This window comes from Pristis pectinata, chromosome 24 (genome assembly GCF_009764475.1).
Source record: "Pristis pectinata isolate sPriPec2 chromosome 24, sPriPec2.1.pri, whole genome shotgun sequence".
In the NCBI taxonomy this organism is placed as follows: domain Eukaryota; kingdom Metazoa; phylum Chordata; class Chondrichthyes; order Rhinopristiformes; family Pristidae; genus Pristis; species Pristis pectinata.
In genome coordinates, this window is record NC_067428.1 from 5,063,763 (window position 1) to 5,070,428 (window position 6,666).

Consider the following 6,666-nt stretch of genomic DNA (forward strand, 5'->3'; position numbering starts at 1 on the left):
CTGTGTTTGTGAAAGGCACTGTTTAAAAAGCAGTCACTCTACCTTAAAAGTGGCTTTAAGCACTGAACCTATTCAGGTCCATATTATATGACACGTTGATGTTGAAAAGAAACGTTATTGTCCTTTCGGAGATAGGAAGGGTTACATCTGGCGATCAAACAGCCAAGCACAACGGAACTGCTGAAGACACCATTTACCTGTGATTTGGGAAATTTCATCCGCAAGAATCCCACAGTTGGATCCTGAAGTCCAAGTTATTTCTGGGATGGGGGCAGGCCAACAGTGTGTGTTTCAAAGGACCTCAGGTATTAGGTTTCAAATATCTCAGCCTGAATGGACTAGTGCTCAATCTATCAGTGTACTAAACAATATTAGGTCCTACTTAACGAAAGACTTAAGCCTCATATATTTCGGAAAACTTGAAAATACAACAGAAAATGAGCTGATTTCAATGGAAGTTAATGTGCAGGGCGATCACGTTCCTTGGCCGACATTCTTACAAGGCTGACAGGCGAGTCTCTCCACCATTATCTCTCAGCTGCATAGTTTCCAGCCAATCCCAGGAATTATTGTGAGTTAATGCCAAGGTCAACAACCTTTGTGGGAAGGTCTGCGGGTGAACCATTAAAAAGTTTTTAAAATTTATTCATTTATTGGGATCTGAGCATCCACAGCGATAGAGCACAGGAAGAGGTCCAAAACCCACCATATCTCTGCCAACCATCAGGCACCTGTCTGTACTAATCCCATTCACCAGCACTTGGTCTGTAGCTTTCTATGCCTCGGTAATGATCACTGGTGATCACAAGGATCACCGGGATGGACTGCAATTCCAGATTTTGGGAATAAAAATCTTAAAATGTAAGCCCCAATATAAACATTTTTTTCTCAGAATCTATCTAGATCACAGGATCGCAAGAGGCTGCAGAGGGTTATAGATTCAGCCAGCTCCATCACGGGCACAGCTCTCCCCACCAGTGAGGACATCTTCAAGAGGCGGTGCCTCAAGAAGGCGGCATCCATCATCAAGGACCCTCACCACCCGGGACATGCCCTCTTCTTGTTACTACCATCGGGGAGGAGGTACAGGAGCCTGAAGACCCACACTCAACGATTCATGAACAGCTTCTTCCCCTCCGCCATCAGATTTCTGAACGGTCCATGAACCCATGAACACCACCTCGTTATTCCTATTTTTTGCACTAATTATTTATTTTTGCAATTTATAGATTTTTATGCCTTGCACTGTACTGCTGCCACAAAACAACAAATTTCACGCCGTATGTCAGTGATAATAAATCTGATTCTGATTCTGGATTTGATCCAGTCATTGAGGTGTTGTATTAAATGCACGTCGTTGTTATTTGCAGTCCCACCGATTGCCTGTAGCTGTCCTCATGTCACCACAGGCTGACAACAGTGCCTTCCCTGTCTTCCCCAACCCAGCCCACAGCCCATTCCGCTTTAATTTACTTCATACTTTGAACAGGACTGAAATCCATGGAGATTCCGGTAAGTAAGTAGCAGCGAGAAAGCAGCAGTGAGAAAGAAGTAGCAGAAACACAAGGACCATCTGGCTGTCTCCCAGCATGAGATTTTGCTGCATATGGTCCAGTGCGGTGGAGCGGGGAAGGACAGCAGGGCGAGCAGTGGTCATGGTACTTCCTCAGTTTTTTTCCCCACGACGTGGGAGGCCATTTGGTCCATCAAGTCCATGCCAGCTCTCAAAATAACCCCATCAATCCCATCCTCCCACTTAAGTGTAACCCATACACTCTGGTGCTCTAAATGAGGTCTCACCAGAGGTCTGAACACTCTCAATGAGATTTCCCTTCTGTTGTACTTCAACCCCCTTTTCTATAAAGGCCAACATACCATTTACCTAGCTCACTCCCACCTGTTTACTTTTGGTATCTCATGAACCAGCGCACCAGTATGTCTCTGCACACTAATGTTTACAGGTTCAGCACCTTTTAAAAAGTACCTGGTTTCTCTCTTCTTCTGACTAAGTGTGTTTCAAGAATCTGAATGATGTGAGCTGCCTGTTGTATCTGACTGAGAGTGAGTGCCTAGGGCCTCATTACTGGGTGATGTTGGCCAGGGACAGGCTGCTGACCTTGATTTGTTCATCCTTCCAGTGGATTTGGAGGATTCTGCAGAGGCAATGTTGGTGATATCTCGCTAGTGCCGAGGTGCTTGCTGTAGGGAATCCAGATCTCCAAAACATACCAGAAGTGAAGGATCGCTGCCTAGTGGACTGTGACATTTTGGTCATGTTTGATTTTCAAACACTCTTTTTCCTCAACCACTTTCGTCACCAACGTCTGCCTTCAAGGAGAGGTGGCTCCTGAGATATGAAATGTGGTCCACACGGGTCTCGTTGTGGTCCTTTATTGTTGAGAGCGGTGCAGAGCAGTGGGGCAGGTTGGTTGAGGACCTTAGTCTTGTGGATGTTGCGCGTAAGGCCCAAACTCTCAAATACTCCGGTCTTCTCCGTGGATTGTCACCTTGTCGTGGTGGAGAAGCCTGTGTGGTCCTGAGATCCCGAGAGTGATGCTGTCTGGAGCTATGCTCCTGGTAGGGTCACCCATGGCGGTAAGGTCGATGGTGAGGTCCCTGACAAAGAACAATCCAACCAAGACCTCAACGGTGGAGCAGGCGGACGAAGTTACTTCGAACTCAACGGCTGTGAAGGCGGATGAAGGCTGCAACAAATCCATCAGCTCCAATCGTCGTGGTTTCCATGCCATTGGAATCAGTTGGTTGATTTGTGAAGTATCGTGAGCTTTTTGTAGTCCAACATCAAGTACACGTTAAACAAACACATGCACAGGTGTCTTCGCTCTGTGGGCTACTTCTCAAGTCTTTCGGCGATCGGGGGAGGGCGACGGGAGCAGGCAATGTGATAGCTGGAAGCCGCTAGTCAAGAACCGGCAGCAAAGCAGTGAATACTTGATTCAGTTGCTCAACTTTTGGACAGAAGCAGGAAAGTTGTTCGGCAGCAGTGTTCACATCAGGGCAGCCCTATTTAGGATCCACTCTGCTAACCCTGAACTGGGAGGGGGCTAGAAAAGGTGCCCTAAAAATAGTCTGCTTCACCCCACCCTGTCTGGAAAGCCGCGTCCAGAGGGGTCACCATCATTGCGGTCGAAAAACATGGAGAAGTGAAACTATGAAATTTGGAACCTGGAATATACGGACTCTGATAGAAAACCCAAACTCAGACCAACCAGAGAAGAGAGCTGCCTTTGTTGCCTGGGAACTTCAAAAATTCAACTTTGACATTGTTGCTCTGAGTGAGACCCGCAGAGCTGGAGAAGGGCAACTAAAGGAAGAGCAAGGTCAATACACCTTTTGTTGGAAAGGACTTGATCCTGAACAACCGAGGATCCATGGAGTAGGTTTTGCCATCCAAAACAGCCTACTTCAGAAGCTGACAGAGCAACCACTGGGAATCAACGAACGTCTCATGACTCTGCAAATCCAGCTCGTCAATAACCAACATGCCACCATCATCAACACCTATGCTCCAACTCTGGACGCTGAAGATGAAGTAAAGATGAACTTCTATGCCCAACTTGATGATGTCCTTTCCTCTGTTCCCAATAGTGACAAGATGGTTCTCTTGGGAGACTTCAGTGCTAGAGTCAGGAAAGATCATAGGCTCTGGACTGGAATAATAAGCAAGGAAGGAGTTGGCAAGGTCAATGCCAATGGAACACTCCTCCTCACCAAATGTGTTGGACACAACCTGGTGATTGCAAACACCCTATTTCACCAGAAGAACAGGCACAAAGTCTCCTGGCAGCATCCACACTCCAAACACTGGCACCTCATCGACTACGTCATCGTACGATCTTGGGACCAGCAAGATGTACTGATAACAAGAGCTGTTACTGGAGCCGACGAGTGCTGGACAGACCATCGACTCATCTCGTCCACCATGAGAATGAAGATTTGGCCCAAAAGGAGGCACCAAAATCAGAACACTATTAAGAAATTCAATGTTGACATCCTTCAAGACATCAACCATATACAGAAGTTCCAACAAAATCTTCAAGAACAACTGCCTCAACAGATCCCACTATCTGTAGAAGAACACTGGAATAAATTGAAGAATGCTATCATCACCTCCTGCAAGGAAACAATTGGGTTCAAGACAAAAAAACATCAGGATTGGTTTGACGATAACAACAAACTACTCCAATAACTCATCGACGAAAAGAGAAAAGCTTTCATCACTTTACAAAATGACCAACAATCAGCTACTAAAAGGAAACACTATCAGGAATGCAAGGCTGCAGTCCAGAAGAGCACCCAAAACCTGAAAAACTAATGGTGGAGGAAGAAAGCTCAGGAAATCCAACAACTAGCAGACGCCAACGACACTCGAGGATCTTTTAATGCAACTAAAGCTATTTTTGGCCCATCCACTCACGGTCAAGCCCCTCTCAAAAGCAAAGATGGTTCAACCATCCTGAAAAGCAATGCTGACATCAATTCTAGATGGAGGGAGCACTTTGAAGATCTTCTAAATCAAACTGTCTCATTTGACAGGAATATGATTAACAACATTCCAAAACAACCTGTTGATGACTCCCTAAGCAAAATACCAACACTTGAAGAAGTCAAGGAAGCGATCAAAACCTTGAAGAACAACAAGGCTGCTGGACTCCATGGAATACTAGCCGAGGTCTACAAAATTGGAGGTGACCTGCTTCATTACCAACTGCATCAACTTCTCATCAAGATCTGGATAAATGAAGATGGACCAGTGGACTTTAGAGACTCAGCAATCGTTACCATCTACAAAAGGAAAGGTGATCGATCCAAATGCGGAAACTATCGTGGAATTTCCCTGTTAGCAACAGCAGGAGAGATCCTCACCTGCATCATGAACAACCGGCTCAAGCCTTTAGCCGAGAAGATCCTTCTGGAGACAGAAGCCGGTTTTAGACCATCATGTAGAGCAATTGACATGATCTTCACAATGCGACAACTGCAAGAAAAATGTCGTGAACAACTTCAACCTTTGTACATGGAATTCATCGACCTCACCAAAGCCTTTGACTCGGTATCAAGGGAACTCCTATGGGATGTCCTATCCACCTATGGATGCCCTGAAAAGTACATTTGAATCCTGAGACTCCTCCACGATGGCAGGCTTGCCCCAGTCATGGTCAGCAACAGTAACTGTGAGCCTTTTCAAGTCAAATCAGGAGTAAAACAGGGATGCGTGATTGCTCCAACTTTGTTCACCATCTTCATTGCAACAATCATCCACATCATCAAGGACGATCTACCCCCAGGAATCAAAATTGCCTACAGAACAGATGGCAGACTTTTCAATCTTGCCCGTCTCAAGTCCGAAAACAAGATGTCCGTGAGTTCCCTCATCGAATTCCAATACACAGACGGCAACTGTGTTGCAGCTCTCTCAGAAAACCACCTGCAACAGATTCTGACTGTCTTCAACCGTGCGTACACGAAACTTGGACTTACCGTCAATTCCAAGAAGACTCAGATCATCTACCAACCATCACCAACTGAGACAAATCGGATAGAACCATCAATTCAACTTGGCAAAACAACCCTGGAACACGTGGACCACTTGCCATATTTTGGAAGTCATCTCTCCTCCAATGTCGACCTTAATGACGAGATCCAACATCGTCTTAAATGCGCTGGAACAGCTTTTGGACATCTCCGAACAAGAGTCTTTCATGATCGTGACATCTGAACAGACACTAAAATGTTAGTGTACAAAGCAGTGGTGATCCCAACGCTCCTGTATGCATCAGAAACCCCGACAACATACCGACGACATCTGAAGGCACTTGAAAAGTTCCATCAATGCTGTCTTCAAAACATCTTAAATGTCAGCTGGGAAGATAGAAGAACCAACGTCAGCGTGCTAAATGAAGCAAAAACAACAAGCATTGAAGCCTACGTTATCAAGAACCAACTAAGACGGAGCGGTCATTTTGTTTGGATGAAAGACGAACGTCTGCCGACACAAATCTTCTACTCCCAGCTTAAAGTAGGCAAGCGTAAAAGAGGCGGACAACAGAAGAGATTCAAAGACGTCTTAAAAGCCAACTTGAAAAAATGTAACATCAACGTCAACAATTGGGAAACCAATGCCAAGGAAAGGAAACTCTGGCAAACCATCATCCGAGAAGGAACAGCAACCTTCGAAGCCGACAGATGTGCAGAATTAGAGGAAAAGAGAAAATGGGAAGAGGGGCAGCGACACCCAGAGCCCGATCTGCCGTCTGGAACCACCTGTCCTGAATGTGGAAGAACTTTCAGAGCCAAGATTGGACTCATAAGCCACTTGAGAGCCCATAAATAGATCAACGGAACGAAGACCATCATCCTCGACCTTGAGGGATTGCCACGACGACGATACTCTGGTGAATGAATCGTTGATTACTGTGGTGCCTTTACAGTCTCTCAATCTGAAAATAACCTGTGAATCCTCACTGTCTCTGCCCTTTAATCAATCTGCTTTCCGTACTAACTTTTAACCTCCAAACTCACAAGGTCTTATCTCATGCGACAACTTATTGAGTGGTACCTTCTCAAATGCATTTGGAACATTACCTATTTTCTTGTATGAATCTACTTAGGAGCTCATTAGTTAAACTAAGAGTTGTTGAAGCA